This window comes from Tupaia chinensis, unplaced genomic scaffold (genome assembly GCF_000334495.1).
Source record: "Tupaia chinensis unplaced genomic scaffold, TupChi_1.0 Scaffold000115_1, whole genome shotgun sequence".
In the NCBI taxonomy this organism is placed as follows: Eukaryota; Metazoa; Chordata; class Mammalia; order Scandentia; family Tupaiidae; genus Tupaia; species Tupaia belangeri.
Genome location: NW_006159579.1, coordinates 7,913,982 through 7,932,353, shown reverse-complemented (window position 1 = coordinate 7,932,353; position 18,372 = coordinate 7,913,982). Strand labels below are relative to the sequence as shown.

Sequence of the window (18,372 nt, the reverse complement as noted above, 5' to 3'; positions counted from 1 at the left end):
CAAAGAGCTCTTCATTTCACCAACATTTCTAACATCTTAATTTGGTTTTTTAAAAATTTGGTTTTTAAATAAATAACTCATTCCTTATCTTTAGTGAATGCAGCTATCTTTATTTTTTATACCTGATCTCTCTCGCTTTTACTTTTAAAGTTTATTTATTTAGAGACCAGTGGATGGTGTAGTGGTTAAGGCTCTGGGCTCCTACATGGCCAACTGTGGTTGAGTACTGGACCTGGTTGTTTGAAAATCGTGCTGACCACATGTGTGTGTATGCACAAAATCCCAAGAGGAGAATGGAGGAGAAGGGATTGTGGTATGCTTACCCCCTACCCCCAGGGATTGATTTCTCACCTTCCTTTTAACTGTCTCACTTTCTTTCTGACAAGCACACATGCGCTATAGCAAAAACCTTCAAACAAAGTTTCTTTCTTCTGAGATAGAGGCACTCCCAATAGGTTCCGAACATTGTGATCCTCCCCCAGCCTCAGCCAGCTAGGATCAAGGACAAAATTGCATATCTAATGTATACAGGGAGGCCTCAGAACATGAACCTAGGACATTCCCATGTGACCTTGGTATCATAGAGTGTAGTATACTGCTGTTCCACCACAGTTGGCCCACTCTATGTTGCTTTTAAACCTTTAAACCACAAGACTTCTTTTTTTTTTATTTTTTGGGGGAGCTTGATATTGCCAATTAATAATATATTATCCATTTAAAATCTGCTATATCTGTTTCTCTGTCTTTTGCTTAATGAATCAGTCATGTCTCTTTTCTTCTTATAGCCAGCATTATCCCCCTCATGTTTCATCTTCTTGCTAAGAGAGCATATGGATGCAGAGGAGAGTTTATACATCTTCATGGTATTGGGAGAGCAACTTCTGACATACCCATCTGGGTATTTCAACTGCTGCCCCTCCCTCTCTCTAGCCCCAGTAGTGGAGAGGCAGGTGTTAGTCTTTAACCCTTTGTTTTTTATTTTATATTGCTCTTTCTATGTCTCCAGAACAGAGATAGTTTGATCCTTTCTCTGTGGAGATACTTCCATCATATCCATGTCTGCCTTTGTTCATAATTTACTACATGTTTATTCTTACCAAGCTTTACTTCCTATATATAAATATTTGGTTTGAGGAGGTCTCATAATATTTCTCTATCTTGAAAACCTACCTCTAAGAGCTATTTGCCATCTACTTACGAGATTGAAACTCAGAGCTGAGCTGTTAAACTGCCTTCCCTTCTTTGGAACAGTAATCCAATCATGAATGATCTGGAAGTCTGCAAAGAAGGGAAATCTTCAAATCAGTTGATATTTCAACACCTTTCATAGCTTTTTGGAATTGTCTCATTCAAATAGCACTTCCCTTTTCTTTAAGTCATCACACATTTACTTCCATTGAGCCAACCTCTCATTTTTCCCATGTATTTTGTTAATGACACATAATTAATTATAATTATCATTTTACAGGTATACATCTTGTCAAAATCTCAAGATTATTAGGGAAAATTGCTTAGCATTGTACCAAACATATTGAAATCACTCAGAAAATGTATGAAGAAACCACTGTGGGCTCCTCAAAACCATAGAGAGCAGTTTTGGTCTCTTATGTCCTCCAGTGCATAACTTGAGAGTGCTCTGTACATAAATGGTATTCTTTTAAAGTTCATTGACTGACAAACAGATATGAAAATATATATGCACTGTGGTGAACAGTGATATGCATCAAGATTTTTATGGGAGCGTGAACTTTTAAGGGAGTTAATCAAGTAGCTGGACTGAAGAGTGCTCAACTCTATGTCCCCATTCTATTCTCAGGTTCTCACTCTTTAGAAGTCTTATTGCCTGCCTGCATACCTGCCTGATGAATTTACCTTGTTTTGTGGTCTAATGTCGGGGCCTGGTGCAAGAGAAAAGAGACATTGAGCTCCAAGAGATGAGAAAGTCCTTCCATGATATGCAAGAAGAATTGGACACCATACAAAAGAATCAAATGGAACTGTTAGATATGAAGGTTATAATGCAGGAAATTAAAACCTCCCTCGAAAGTATTAAAAGTAGGTTAGTCCATGCAGAAGATCAAATTTCAGAAGTAGAAGGCAAAACTTCTAACCTAGAAAAAAATGATAAAAAATACTCAGAAAACAGCCAAAAAAAAAACCCCAAAAAACTGAGTTCACTATATGAGAAATACTAGATACCATGAAATGCCAGATATCTGAATAATTGGTATCCCAGAACATGAAGAATCTAATAAGGGTATGGATAATCTATTCCACAAAATCCTGGAAGAAAATTTTCCAAGTCTAGAGAGGAATTCAAATATCCAGATCCAAGAAATACAAAGAACCCAAGGTAGAATCAATCCAAGAAGATCCTCTCCATGGCACATTATAGCTAGAATGACTAAAATGATATAAAGACAAGATACTAAGATTGGCATGAGAGAAACATCAAATCACCTACAAAGGCTATTCCATCAGGCTAACACTGGATCTCTCAATGGATACAATGCAAGCAAGGAAAGAATGGAAAATATATTCAAAGTGTTAAATGAGAAACGATTTCAACCAAGAATACCAGCAAGATTATCCTCGATATGGGAAAAGAAACACGTTCTTGGATAAACAAAACCTGATAGAATTTACCAACTCCAGACCAGCTCTTCAAGAAATTTTGAAATGAATACTATACCAAGAAAACTAAAGAGAGAGAGACAGCAACAAGAGAATAAAAACAACCAAGAATAAGGCAAACTTAATGTTAGAGACAAGTCTGGAAATATTGATAATAATAAATAACCTCCCAACAAAGAAAAGTCCAGGTCCCTATGGCTTCACTGATGAATTTTTCAAAACTTTTAAAGAAGAGGTAACCCCCATCCTACTCACACTGTTTCTAGAGACCCAAAAGGAAGGAACCCTTCCAAACTCATTTTGTGAAGCTTCCATTACCCTCATTCACAAAAAAGGATAAGAATATGACAAAAAAAGGGAAACTACAGACCTATATCTCTGATGAATATAGATGCAAAAATTCTCAACAAGATACTTGCTAACCGTATTCAACAACATAAAAAAAGGTTATTCATTCGAGGAACAACAAGATAGTGTAATGGCTATGTCGCTGGACTCCCACGTAGTTGACCGCGGTTCACGACCCGGACCCGTTGGCTTAAAACTCACGCCGGACGCCTGTGTGTGCGTGCCCAAGGTCCCGAGAGGAGAATGGAGGAGAAGGGATTGCGGCGTGACCATCCCCCCTGGGGAGTGATTTCTTGCTTTCTGTCTCTATGTCTCTCTCTGTCTGTCTGGCAAGCGCACACGCCCTATAGCAAAAACCTCTAGCAAAAACCTCTCCAAAAAAGAAAAAAAAAAGGTTATTCATTACAACCAGGTGGGCTTTATTCCAGGGATGCAAGTGTGATTCAACATATGCAAACCATAAATGTAATACACCGTATTAACAGAAAGAAAGATAAAAATCACATAATTTCAATTGATGCAGAAAAAACATTTGACAAAATACAACATCCTTTCATGATTAAGATGCTCAGTAAAATTGGCATACAAGGATCATTTCTCAGCATAATAAAAGCCATCTATGAAAACATATAGCTAACATTATACTGAATGGGGAAAAGTTGAAAACTATTCCACTAAAAACTGGTACAAGACCAGGTTGCCCACTTTCTCTGCTCCTATTCAATGTAGTACTGGAAGTCCAGCCAATGCAATCAGACAATAGAAGGAAATACAAGGCATTCCAATAGTGAAAGAAGAACTGTAATTTTCTCTGTTTCCAGATGACATGATTGTCTACATAGAAGACCCAATATTCCAATATTATCTACGAAAAAACTCCTTGAAGTAATAAATGCATACAGTAAAGTGTCAGGATACTAATTTAACTTACAAAATCTATAGCATTTCTATATACAAACAATGAGCAGACAGAAACAGAACTGAAGAAAGTAATCCCATTTACCATAGCCACAAGGAACCTAAGGTATTTAGAAATAAAACTAACCAAGGAAGTAAGTCTGGGACCAGCAGATGGCATAATGGCTATGTCTCTGGACTACCACGTAACCAACCGTGGTTTGAGTCCTGGACCCGGTGGCTTAAACTCATGCCAGGCGCATGTGTGTGCATGCCCAAGATCCTGAGAGGAGGATGGAGGAAAAAGGATTGCAGTGTGGACATCCTCCCAGGGGGTGATTTCTTGCTTTCTGTCTTTCTGGCAAGCGCACATGCCTTATAGCAAAAAACCTCTCAAAAAAAAAAAAAGTAAATAAAAAAAAGAGCAATTTGACAATACATAGTAATGTTGAAGATGCACATACACTATTCAGCAATTTCAGTCTAAGATTTATTTTTAAGAGTAGCTAATGTATATGTCCTGAAGAAGTAAGGGGGTATTCTCTACAGAACTTGCTTTTTAATGTCTAAGAAGTGGAAATATATCTTTGTTTTTCAACTGGTAAAATGGAAAAGTTTTGGTTTCCATGTATACTGAAATTCCTTAAAGCAGTTAAATAATATATCAAGTCCCAAAACATACTATTAAGTGGAAAAGAGAATTGTAAGAGATTATTGTATTAATTTTACCACAAACTTAGTAAACCTTTGTTTCCTGTATTATAACTTCCATAGGTCAATAGCCCAGGTATGTCTTAGCTGGATGCCTTGTTTCAACATCTTGCTAAATTACATTCTGGTATCATCGAGGGTTTTGTTCTCATCAGAGGCTTGACTGGGGTAAGAACCATCTTCAAGGTCTCTTGAGCTATTGGAATAGTTATTTCCTTTTGGCTGAAGGACTAAGGAATTTGATTTCTTCCAGGATATTCCTTTCAGCTTCTAGAGGTCACCCACATCCCTTACCACATAGGAATAATTTGACCACTTAACATGTAACATGACACCACTAGCAAGATGGTGTTACATGCTTACCATAATTACACAACAAAATCACATATATGGGGGAACCAGCAGTTAGCATAATAGCTATGTCGCTGGACTCCCACGTAGTCGACCGCGGTTCGTGTCCCGGACCCGGTGGCTTAAAAAACTCACGCCGGGCGCTTGTGCGTGCGTGCCCAAGATCCCGAGAGGAGAATGGAGGAGAAGGGATTGCGGCATGACCATCCCCCCTGGGGGGTGATTTCTCGCTTTCTGTCTCTATGTCTCTCTCTGTCTGTCTGGCGAGCGCATGCGCCCTACAGTGAAAATCTCTCTCAAAAAAAAAATCACATATATGGCATAACTTCCACATCATTGTATGGGTTAGAAGCAAGTTTCACATCTCACTCATATTCAAGATGAGAGGATTGCATGGGTGTACGATTACCAGAAAGTGATCATGGGAACCACTTTAAAGTCTGTTCCCTAAAATTATGTATAACATATAACATATGTAAGTGTTTCAACATATAAAAAAGAGCAACATGGTTGCTAAGAAATTATGCCGAATGACATAAAGCAAATCCCCAAAGATTCATATGGTGTGATTCCATTTGTATAAGAGTCTTCAAATATCAAAATTATAGAAATAGAACAGATGAATGATTTCCAGGGATCAGGTACAAGGGATGTCCACGGGAAAGAGACAGAGATAGGTTTGAGTATTAAAACAAAACAAAACAAAACAAAACAAAACAAAAACAAAACAAGAAGTATACATAACTTTATAGTGTCTAGACTGTGTCAATGTTAATATTCTATCAGTGTAATTTGTTCTACAGTTTTGCAAGACGTTAACATTGAGGCAAACTGGATAAGGGAAAACTGGAATTTTCTGCTTTGTTTTTCTTAAAACTGCATGCACACTATAATTATAAAAAAAATGTTTAATCAAGAAACAAACACCTTCTAAAAGAAAGCAGAAACATTTTAAAAACCAAACCAAAACCAAACAAAAGAGCCCCCACAGTATGAATTCTGAATGGTGAGCAAAAAACAGTAAGACAAAAATAGATTGAGAAAAAAACTGGTAAAGAGCTGGTTGACATAAAGAAGCTAATTTCCAAGAAGATAATTAAAATCATTATTGGAGGGAATAGAGAGTAGAATGGCTCTGCAGAAAATCAAACTGGTAACTTGGAGGGCAAGGTTGAGAGACTCTCAAAATATAGAAGAAAAAAGAGGCATTGTATGTTCCCGCTTAATATATACTGAGTGTCTGCACTCTATGACTGAAACTAATTCACTAAAGGATATAGAAACACAGTATATAGATGTAAATACCAGATATAGTATGTATGCAAGAGGAGGGTCTGAGGAAGGACATTTAGAAGAAAAATAGGGAGGCAAAGTATTGATGTCACAGGGAAGTGCGGTATTGTCTGTTGAGGATGTTTTGTGGTTTTGTCAACTGTGTTGGGGAGAGATGTTCACCTGTTGAAATATCCATTTTGTAAGACAAATAATAATGTGATTGAATGTATAAAAAAATGAAATGAAAAATAAATAAGTTAATTCAAAAAATTAATTAAAAAAGCAAGAAGACAGCAAAACAAAACCAAACCAAAACAAAAAAACAGAAGTATCAAGTGACTTAGTATATATTAGTCATTTTGCATCAGTTTGTATTACCGTACACAGAAAACTTGTGAATATAAATATAGCTTTATATGTTTTATGTGGTATAAACACACACACATGTATATGTACATATATTCTTTTGTTGCCTTTTGAAGAAAACATGCGGATATTACTCTATAAGATACTATGCAGAGCTATCAATTAAATAGCTTCTTTGAGTTATACTATTACTAGATTTTAATTTTCTATTTTGTGCTTTTGGATAAATAATTTTGTACCATGAATATGTATCAATTTTAGATGCAGAAAAATTAAAACTAATACTATTATGTGCATATTGTACATCTGCAGTTATATAAAAATATATATGAAGAAACTGGAAAGATACATTGCATACCGAATGTAACAGTGACTCTGCCTGGGGTGCTAGGTTTTAGCTGTGTTTATTTTCTCCATCTAGCACTGTGTAGTCTCCAGATTTTATACAGTGATCAGATGTTCATTTTATAATCATACAGATAAATTTAAAATTAGCATATAAAAATTTATAGGTGCTATATGATAAAATGTAGAATACAATGCAAATAGATGGGAAAGAATACACTAGAAGGTCAGAGTATGGAAGGATACATTTTTATCCTTTCAGCTTTCATAAATTTTCCATTTGTATGTTGAGCATGTATTGTTCCGGTCATATAAATACCTTCAAAGATAGTGGAAGTGAATAATTAACTGATTTGGGTATGGGAGAAGATTTTTTTTAGGTGTGAAACAATAGAAAAGCCATAAAGAAAAAAGAAGATATTCCAATAGTTAGTATTTAGCCTCTCTAAATATAATTTCAAAAGTTGATGTTTTTAAAACAGTACATTTAAGTTAAATTTTAGATGATTACAGTACATCCTCATAATAGAATAATGAACATTTGTTAAAGATATTACTTGAAAAAAATGGGTAACAAATGGGAAAATATTCTATTTTTTGTGAAAAAGAAAAAATATTATATTTAAAGAGTTATAATTTATTTTAAATCTATCTATACATATTTATGAATAAATAAAACCAAGATGTTCTCAATCTTAGGGCTGAATATTCAGGAGACTTTAATTTTTTCTTTTAATACCTATAGTCTCCAAATATCTAAAATCAAATCACAAAGCAAATGCTGTAGTAAATATAATAGCATGACAACAAAGACCAATATGTAAATTGAAAATGTTCTGTTTCTGGCAGTGAAAGTTTACTAACACAGAGTTCTCTAGAATTGCTTATAAGATTCACTCATTCAGCACCCATTTATTGACTGCCTACTGTCGTATCAAGGATTACTACAGGTGTTTGGAATATTGTTGTGAAAGAGTTGCAGATCTTGCCCCCCCACAGCTTACATGCAAAGCAGAATTCAGAAAATCCAACTCCAACTCCCACCTGTATATATTGAGGGCTTACTGTGAGCCAAGTACTAGGCCGGTGCAGAGAATAAGAGTGAGATTGGCATAGCCCCTGTCCTAATGGAATGTGGGTGCAGATGAGTGTGACTTAAGCATGGTTCAGTAGATCAGGGGTCTCCCTGGCTATAGTGTGAAATCCAGGAAACTGCATTTTCAACAGCTCTCTGTATGACTTGGATGCACAATGCAGTTTGAGATCACTCTGCTAGCAGAGTTTTGATGACCAAAAGGTAAATAATACACTATTCGGAAGTTTCTGGACCACGTATTAGTTGGCCAGGGCAGCTGTGACAAAATACCATACACTGAATATCTTAAATAACTGAAATTTATTTTCTTACAGTGCTTGAGGTTTGAAGTTCAAGATCAGGGACAGGCAGGGTTGGTTTTCCAGAGGCCCGTCTTACTAGCCCATAGATAGCCACCTTTTTGTCGCCTCTTCATACGGTTATTTCTCTGTGCACATCCATTCATAGTGTCTGCCCCTCTTACATCAGTCATATTAGTCTTAGGTCTCACCCTATTAGTTTCATCTTAACTTAATCACCTCTATAAAAACTGTCTCCAAGTTTAGTTACATTCTGAGCTACTGGGAGTTGGGACAGCCCGCAGGGCCAACTCTGCCCTTTGTTTTTTCGAAACCTCTCCTATTCTTGTCCAGTGTCTGTTTGCATACCTCCTGTGATAAGGAATGCACTTCTCTACCTTCTATCAGCACAGTCTAAATCTGTCTCTGACTAGAAGGCCATAGGGCCCAGTCATTTCCCATGGTATATGATCAAGCTCTTCAGCCTCTGATTTTCCCTTTCTGGACAGCCTGGTAATATTTTTCATTTTAAAAAGGGATTCCTTACCTAAACATCTTTAAAAAGTATTTTAATTGACTAAACTAAAAACTTTCTAGATCTTTCATATGTGGGGTTACAAAGGCAATTTTCTTAAATCAGAACAATTCAGTAGCATCCACTTACTCCTTTTTCTGGCAGCCAGCATTTTAATCCTGGGTCACATGTCACTTCTAATTGTGGGCATGATGCTCTAGTTCCCCTTGAGCCTAAATTTCACCCAAGTAAATCCTCCCTCTCAGCAGCTGCAGAATCGTGTCAGTGAGAGTGATCTTCAGGCTCACACTTCTGCAGGAGAGAGCAGCTGAGCCTGGCAGGAGCCCCTGGAGTCAGTCATCTCTAATCGACCTGCTATGGACTTTGACACGGCCTCCTTCAGCCAGACACTTGCTGACAGAAACCAGTGGGTGCAAGGGAATAAACTGGAGCCCTGGGGAGTGGGGTGTTCCTCTTACTTTTAAATAAACAGGCAGTGTTTTTAAGGGAGAGAGTGCTGGAATGGTTAGGATGATGAAAAATAATCTGAGTAGAATTCTGTCCAATTTTACCATTTGACCAGATGATTTTAGGGAGTTTGGTTTGAAATGGGCCAATTCCCAGAAAGTCTCAGAGGTAATTTGCTCACACTGAGAAAGTCCCTCACATAGTCTCAGAAAATATGACAGTTCTTTCTAGTGTAAACGGCTCTGACAGTTTTGTGAACCAGTTCTTATTTACCTCCACATTTTATTATGAAAAATTTTGAACTTGAAACAAAATTGAAAGGATTTCACAATGGAAACACAGTGGAACACCTATAAACTTACCCAGCGCCTGGATTCTACCATTAACATTTTGCTATATGTCTAGACTGTGCATTGAGTTGGAAACACAGAACAGGCAATTCTATGGAAGATAGGATAAAAGTTTAGTATCTGGAGGATAACTTAAGGAATGGGATTTGTATACTCTATGCTCTACAGCAAGGATGCTTGCTGCTGCCAGGGACCCCAGACCCTAACTTAGCAAGCTAGCTTTCAAGAAGCTTGCTGAGTAATAGGGACAAACTTGGGAGGGAGGTGTGCAATTTCCAGGGCTAAAAGATCAAAGACCCTAGCCTTTCTATTGTTAAGGGCAAGGGAGGCAAATTACCTGCAAGGAAGTCTCAGAGGTTAAAGATAAAAAACCATTAGCCTTTCTATTGTTAAGTCCAGTGGTTGGAGCTATTAGTTCAGTTAGAGGGACTGAAAGATTGCCTCTAGTCAGAATTTAACTCAAGCACAAACTCCTGCTGAGAGCCAGTACCAAATAACTTTAGGATGTAGCTGAAGAGTGGAGGGGCTTGTGGAGGGGCATGAAGATTGTGTTCACTCACACTCACACACTTTACCTGTTTTATCTTCTATCCACATGTTTCTTTATCTAGCTGCAAATTCACTTTATTTTTCGATGTATTTCAATGCAAATTGCAAACATCATTACACTACTTCAAATACTTCTGCATGTAGCCAGAATTTAATATTTATTTATATTTTTAATCTAATGAGGTAAAATTTACTTACAATGAGACATAAAAATCACAAGGATGTATTTATTGAGTTTTTCCAAATTCATACAAACCACATCACTATTCGAGACAGAATGATATCATTACCTAGGAAGTTCCCTCATGCTCCCTCCTAGCCAATCTCCCTCTCACCTCCTAGAAAAACTTTTCACTTAAAGTAGTTTAATCTGCTTAGATCTTCACAAACATAGAATCATTGATTATGTGCACTTTTGTATATCTTCTGCTACTCAGCATGATGTTTTTGATATTTGTCCATGCTGTATAAATCAGTAGTCCATTTCTTTTTAGGTCTAAGTATTGTGGAATTCTATCAGGTTAATATAAAACAGATCTGTTTTCTTATTATGAATAAGTTGGCTTTTTCTTTGATGAATATGAATAAAGTGACTGAGTATTCTTGTACAAGTGTAAGAGCTATCTTTTTGCTTTTCATAAACACAACGGTATCATCCATCTATCCATCCTCTCTTCCATTCATTCAAACACATACTGTGTATTCATTGCATGCCAAGCAATGTTCTACCACTGGATATAAAACCAGAGGATACATCCCTGTCTTGTAGAAAGTCTTGTGAAAGAACTGCGTAGATAAATGGACAATTACAGAACCATGGAAAATGGAAAAGCCTGCAGAGAAAGGAGCAGCTAACCAAGCCTAGGAGTTAGTTAGACAAGACTTCCAGGCAGGTCAGGATTGAGGAAAAGAAACAAAATTCCCAACCACATTCAGTGGCAGTTATAGGGATGAGAGTAATGATGCTCTGTCCCAGGGTTTCCTTTACTAAAAGACAAAGTTCTCACCATAAAACTCAATTCAGTGAATTGAGGTTCTTTCCAAAGAACCTGAGTGAGCTAAATTGCTCTTTGAAACCTTCTCCCCTAGAAATTATCATCTTTATTTGCATATCTCCTGCAGGTCTATCTCGGGGCTTTCATCTCATTAGACTTGAGTCTTTCAGAAGGAAGACAGTAGTTGCATTTAGTGGGTTATTTTCCCCTCTAGTTTATAGATTCTTTGGAAAAGCTCAGTGGAGCTGACTTACACAATCAATCAGCCCTTCTTAATTACAATAATTCCTGAATGCACAAACTGTAAGATGTAATGCTGGGTTTCTTTGAGTCACTGGTAGTACTGCAAGATAAAATGTCAAACAACATTTTTCTTTGTTTTAGTAATATGAGTGTGTCCCAAACACTACATGGGGCATAAACATGCCTCAAACATTGGATGTGCTATATTTAAAGTGATTAGTTGTTTATCACTACATGGGGCATAAACATGCCTCAAACATTTTATATGCTATATTTAAAGTGATTAGTTGTTTATTTAAAATTCAACTTTAGCTGGCCATCTAACCTTTTTATATGCTAAATCTGGCAACCTTAGTCTTTAGGAAAAGAGGCTGTCTGGCCAAGTTAATTTTACTCATGATGATCATCAAAACCAAAACTTAAAAAAAATCATGGAGGAAATACTGTGTTAAATACTTTCAGTCTTTTAAATTAGACCGTATAGGTTTAACAAAACTTTCTTGATAACCTGAAATCATTAGTATGAATATTAAATATTGTAGCTTGTAATATGCTCAAAGTTACTTGGGGTATTTTGGGTTGCTTGTCACTATGCAACCAGATATCTGCGATTTTAGAATTTTAATTCTGATTTTTTTTTCATTTTCCCTTTATTATCAGGTTATCAATTAACCCAATAGTGGTAATCAGTATTTTCTGACTCTAGAAACACTAAACTTTTCTTCTACCTAAATGATTTCAATAAGAAAGTACAAAATCTTGCTAGTAATATGCATAAACAAAGATTCGACTACTATGGAAAAAAGTACTGGGGTTTGTGATAACTGTTTAAAATTAGATTTCTTTTAAAATTATTTTATTCAATTTCATTTATTCATTCATTTTAATTTGACCAGAGACACAGAAAGAGAGAGATAGGAAAGTGAGAAAGCAAGCCACCAGGTCCGGGACTTGAACCATGGTCGGCCATGTGGGAGTGTCCAGTGCCTTAACCACCACGCCACTTGCCAGTCCCAAGATTTTTTTTTTTTTACTAATTTCCAGTCTTTTTATTTTCTCAAACATTCATTTACTCACTCATTCAACAAATAGATATTATTATCTAATAGAGGCTTATACAAATATCTGCAGCTATAGCAATTTATGAAATGGAATTTATAATTAATCTGTCGAAATACATATCAATAAACGACTAGAGGGTGATTAAAAACTAAAAGTTGCTACCTGAATATTGTGTACCCTTCAGACTATGTATTCATTCAATTTACATAATCGCACAAATCCCATGGGTAAATTCCACATGCTATTTAAATGTGGAAAGCACAGTTCTCTCTCACCTAGGCTTTTCTTTAGGATGTTCTCAACACACCCGATTGTCTTAACCTCTTTTGCACATTGTGTTTGGTTCTCAAACTTTTAACCAAACAGAGAAAGAAAAAGAAATCAATCAGCTACATAGGCAAGGCAAAGATTGCTTCTTGCAGGAAGCTGACACTAACCTTCAGCAGCTCACCATTTCTTTTTTCCCTGGAAATCTTCATGATAAAGAGTTTAAGTCCTCATGACACAAAGAAGTCACTGCTGGCAGATATTCATAGAACTTGGGGTTAATATTTCTGTATCAAAATTCTTGAAACTATATCCATTGGATTACCCAAAGGATGTAAACTGCTGTGAGCACCGGCTCAAACTCATTACCTACAAAGATACTGCTTTTAATGAAGGAAATGTTCTCATGGTTTCAGGGATAACACCAATCTGCTTATGAATCAGGAAAGATCCACAATTACACTTGGGGCTTTCCATAATGGTCAGTTTAGCTCCATCAGCCTCATCTAGATTCTTACCTTGGGCCAGTCATACATCTCTGCCATGCTTTTTCTAGGCAGTGACTTATTCATCTTTTGACATCAAAGCCCTACTACCACAGTAATTCTCACACTGCAATCTTTACCCAAATCATATTGAAAACTGTTGAAGTAAGTTCTTGGGTCTCACATTACAAACCCTGAAGCCTTAGGCCAGCTAGCTGGCTTGTGGGTTAAGGCAGCTGGATGCCACACGATCTACAGTGCTGTTTAAGTCTCAGACTTGAGGACTTGAAAACACTGGATGTGTGTGTGTGCACCTACAATCTCTAGGAGAATGGAGGAGAAGGGATAGTGGTTGTGGTGTGGCTATCTCCCTTGGGGGGTGATTTCTTACTTTCTCTCTATCAAGCACACATGCACTGGGATTTCTTACTTTCTCTCTCTCTATCAAGCACACATGCACTACAGCAAAACCATGAGGTGTGCACGTTTATTGAACTGGTCTCAAGTCAGTGTATAGGTAAGCCCTGGCTGCCTCTACACCTACCCACTCCCAGGGAGACCAAAAGCCTTCATACATCTCAGGTTGGAGGACAAAAATGGGGGTCCATGGTGGCTGATCATTCAAAATAAAACAAAATAAAAAAGTATTAAGGCGAAGATTAAAAAAAATTTGCATTACATAATTTACACAAAAGCAATGTTGTCACCTCCCCGTGTGTATTTGGGTGAGGACTGGGCCGTTCTCCTTAGGGAGAAGTGGGGCAGCTTCTGGGAGGGTGAGAACTAGTAGAACCACTAAACTGATGTGGCTCAGGAGACTGTGTGACTGTGCAAAGAATTACCACCCCACACGCTGCATTTCTAAGGACATCTAAATTGGATTCCACATAAGCAAGAAATAAACATTCATTGTGTGTATCCATTTAGATTTAGAGAATTCTTCATTTTTGTGAATAGTATAGCCAACTTGAACTTCAGCATTTACTCATACTTCAAAACCCACTTAATGCTTTCCCATCTCTATCCAACTCTCCTGAGTACAACAGATTAGATTAATCTAACCTCATGGCTCCCTTAGAGATGTTCTTATCTTAGTATATTATAAGATATTTTCTCACATCTCTTTCTCACTAGACTAGTAGCAGTTCAAGAGCACAAGTTGGTCTTACTAATCTTTGTAAATTTATCATCGATCACTATATCTGAAAAATTCTAGATTCTTTTTAGGCAAGCAAAATCTCTTCAAAGGTATTTTGTGCTCTGGAATAATGTTTCTCAGACAGAGCTACAGGGTTAGGAAGTCTAAGTCCAGTAGACCTGAAGTGCAAGTCCTATTCTTAATAGCCTGCTTTGGGCAATAAAAGGTCCAAGGTCCTTGGGGAAGTATTTGTATTTTCTTTGTCTTACAATGTCCTGTGAAGATAGCCACAGAAGGTTGGCTAAAGATGCCCAAGAAAGTGATGAGTTGTTAGAAGGATGGCTCGGTTTTCTGGAGAAGATGGTAAGAGCCAGCTGGGTGGATGCTGTTTTTTCTGCATATGAAGGTGGGTAAGTTACAGTGATTACCATCTATGCTCCAAAGCCAGGAACCAAGTAGTCAGGGTAGACATTCTTCACCCAGACATTTTCTGTTCAAGGGAAAAAATGCTTTTTGGAGCAGACCAGGAAGAAGAAACTTTAGTGCCCAGCTGCAGGGCTGAAAGGGGGTACATGACAGTGGGCCGGAGGGTGGGGAGGGACCCCGTTTATGGTGTTACCTTTTCTAAGAAATGCATTGCGTGACTTTCTTGAGATAGAGGACTCCAAAGTACAAATGTGCACACATAGCAGTTTCTGAGATATGCTTTTCTCTCTTTTTACTGTAACTCAAGGAAAGTCAATGCATTTAGAAACTACAGTGGTTTTCTTCTGATGTTTAAGTTATGTTTTTACTTCCTCAGTGCAGCTCTCAATCTCCTTATCCTAATTGGCCACAAACTTGTGAAATAAAAATGGAGAAGAATTATCTTGAATCTTTTACCTGGAATTTAGAACACATGTAAACAAATTGAAGGCCAACGTAACTTCTAGGAAAGACGAGAAGTGGCAGTATTGAAATACTGTCCACAAGATTATGAGGTTCAAAAAACCCCACAAAGATTGGCTTGATGGTACATGAGTACTGTGAACACTAATAAATATTTGTAGTTTCATAAGCTCACTCCCTGAAGAACACTATGCATACCGTGTAATGTCTTAGTTTCTGTTTTAGGAGAGGGATGAAAAGAGTCACAGTTTATGGTGTACCTACTATGTGATGGTTACTATGTATTTGCTAACAATTATTACTAAGTACTTACCATAAGCTGGCTACTATAATGTACAAAGTTGAATGAGATTTGATTTTTGACCATAAGGAGCTCGAATTGTCCAGTTAAATTCAATTTCCCACAAAATTGTTCACAGGTCTTCATGGGACTCAGCCTTCAATAGGATATTTATACATAAAACTTACCAATCTAAGCCACTGAAACTTGGACAAATTCTTTGGTACTGCAGGACACCAAAGAGGATGACTTGAAGGTAGTCGGAAAAGAAAAGTGTCCCTGTCAAGATAGAAGATTAGCCAACAGGTTTAGGTAGGGTCTGAAAATACCAAGGCACTAAAAAGTGGAGACAATTTGAGTTATTCTCCAGTTACTGTGTTTTCTGAAGTTTTCTGCAGAGTATTAATTAGCAAGATGCTCTTGGGTAAAAGTGTTCTGTGGTTTAACATATTTTGGAAACTTTGTACATCGTATGGAAATTTGTGAAAAGCTTCATGTGGCAGGATAAGCAGATGGTGTAATGGTTATGTCAATGATAGACTACCACATAGTTGACCACGTTTTAGAGTCCTGGATCTGGTGACTTAAAACTCAGAACAGGCGCATGTGCACGCATGCCCGAAATCTCGAGAGGAGAATAGAGGAGATGGGATTGCAGTGTGGCCATCCCCCCTGGGAGGTGATCTCTCGCTTTCTGTTTCTCTGATGAGTGCACGTGCCCTATGACAAAAATCTCTCTAAGAAAAATAAGAAAGAAAGGAAGAAAGAAAAAGAAAAGCTTCATGTGGCATAAAAGGGACTCTAATTCATTTTGCAGGAGACCAAATGAATTATATTCCCTCTACAATTCAAGGCACTCCAGATTTATTCTACAATATATATTTTTGTCACTTAATACTTATCCACATTCCATGATTCTTATATTTTTCTCATCACTTTAAGCTGGGACATTACCCTATTCCAAAGGGGTTTTCAGTAGTTAAATATATATTTCATAGTAATAATAATTATTATGAATGTAATAGATATTTTATAATAAAAATTATTATTATTGGAATACATATTTACTTGAGGCTATAAATTATTCCTTATAGATTTATTATGACTAACTCTCAAAGATATTGTGTCATGTTATGTTATATTGTAAAATACATTCTATGTACCAAATCAAAAAATCAGACATAATGGGATGAAGATATTTACTATGTTAATAGCCTGTACCAGCACTCTGCTTAGGAAAGAAAGAAGATCTGAAAAAGCTGTTTAGGAAGAACATATGGGGAGAATGACATCACAAGGTGTTCAGAAAGTTCATGGAAAATGTACATTATGGAAAATATTATTAATTTAAAATTATCTTTTGCATCAAAATAAATCCACACATTAATATCAATTCTACAAACTTTTTTTTAATTGCTAGAGAGGAAGAGAGAACTAGCCTCTGCCCCTACCATGGGGTATTGTTACACCACAATCTTTTTTCCTCCATTTTTCCATCCTGTCCAGACTTTGAACATACACACATGTGTGTGTATACATACACTCCTGGTGTGTTTTCAAGACACTGGGCCCAGGATTTGAACTGTGGTTGGCCATGTGGGATCTGGCTCTGGATACATTGTGCTTTACCAGTGTGCTTCAAGACAGGCCCTTCTCAAACTTTTGATGTCCCCTCATACAGTGTTGATGCCCTTATATGGCATCAAAGTTATTATAGGAGAAAGACCAATAATTTGGTTTGGAAAGAGAAAACATGGAAATAAATATGTCAAGACGAGAAATGGTCCAAGTGATAATGCAGGGGTCTCGTGTTCAAGTTTTAGAATTGTAGTAACTTTCAGGAACTTGACCAATTTAAATTCGACTTTAAGCCATTTGTGTTTGTGTTGCTGTAATGTAAATCGCTACATCTTCCCCAAATTGTTACTAAGGACTTTTATACATGCTTTGCATTAATGTTTAAGTAGATGGGAATTTAAAAGAGTCGTGTGAGGGGGTTGATGCAGAATGAACAGGTGAAACATTGACAGGGTGAGTTTGCCCCATCTGAAAGTGTTCAGCTGAAGTGGAAGTCTAGAGACTGAAGAGGGGCAGAAGGTCTTCAGGAAAGCTGTGGGATTTTTACAAAGCTCTGGGCTGTCATTGAATGTGTAATGAGGATTTTTATCTTCCTCTCTCAGAGCAGGAAAATGAAAATCTACATCTGGCAAACATCTATATATAAAGCAATGGGAAGAGATAAAGATAAAGAGAGAAATAGAGATGAAGGTCTTTAGGGCTCCTTCAGAATCTTAATTTTCAACTATAAATATTTTATAGTTTGAAAAAATGTTAAAAATTATCTGCCGTAATACTCACATATAGGACAGCAGTAGGAAGAGGAGGCAGTAGACTTTGGGACGCAGTGAAGAGAAACCACAGTCTAGTTGCAGGTTTGAAGTCAGAGTAGCAAAGAAGGAAGGGCCAGATTTGCCTTACCTGGCTTTTCTAGACTTTGAATTTATTGAGACTCAGGTGTAACTGTGAAGTCCTGTTCTGGAGCTGTAAAATTAAATGTGCACCAGCAGAGTTTAGAAGAAGTGACTTAATAGCACTGAGAGGGAAGGAGATACCAGAAGCTGGATTTCAGTGTCGCTGGTCTAAAAAAAAGAAAAAAAAAAAAAGGAAGAAAGAAATTATGAAAGTGTTCTAACAAGAACAATCTGACCAAATGCTGAGTCATGAGAAGGTCTGTTTGAGGGTCTGAGGAATGGTTATAGAAACCAGGAGTGGGTATTTGAAGTAAAATAAGAATCAGGATTATGATTCAAAGGAAAACAATTGACTCTGATT

General features: G+C 37.0%; 1 long non-coding RNA gene across 2 annotated transcripts; it reads right to left on the bottom strand.

Moving 5' to 3' along the window:
* Positions 1–1,202: 1,202 nt before the first annotated feature.
* LOC114007014 (uncharacterized) lies at positions 1,203–18,130 on the bottom strand. Of its 2 annotated transcripts, none has more exons than XR_003548677.1 (3): positions 17,899–18,130; positions 15,729–15,819; positions 1,203–1,278 (listed from the first exon to the last, which is right to left on the bottom strand). It is a non-coding gene; the product is annotated as an uncharacterized LOC114007014 (long non-coding RNA). The 2 variants fall into 2 exon arrangements; XR_003548676.1 differs by having other exon boundaries at positions 18,019–18,130.
* Between the last annotated feature and the right edge of the window lie 242 nt (positions 18,131–18,372).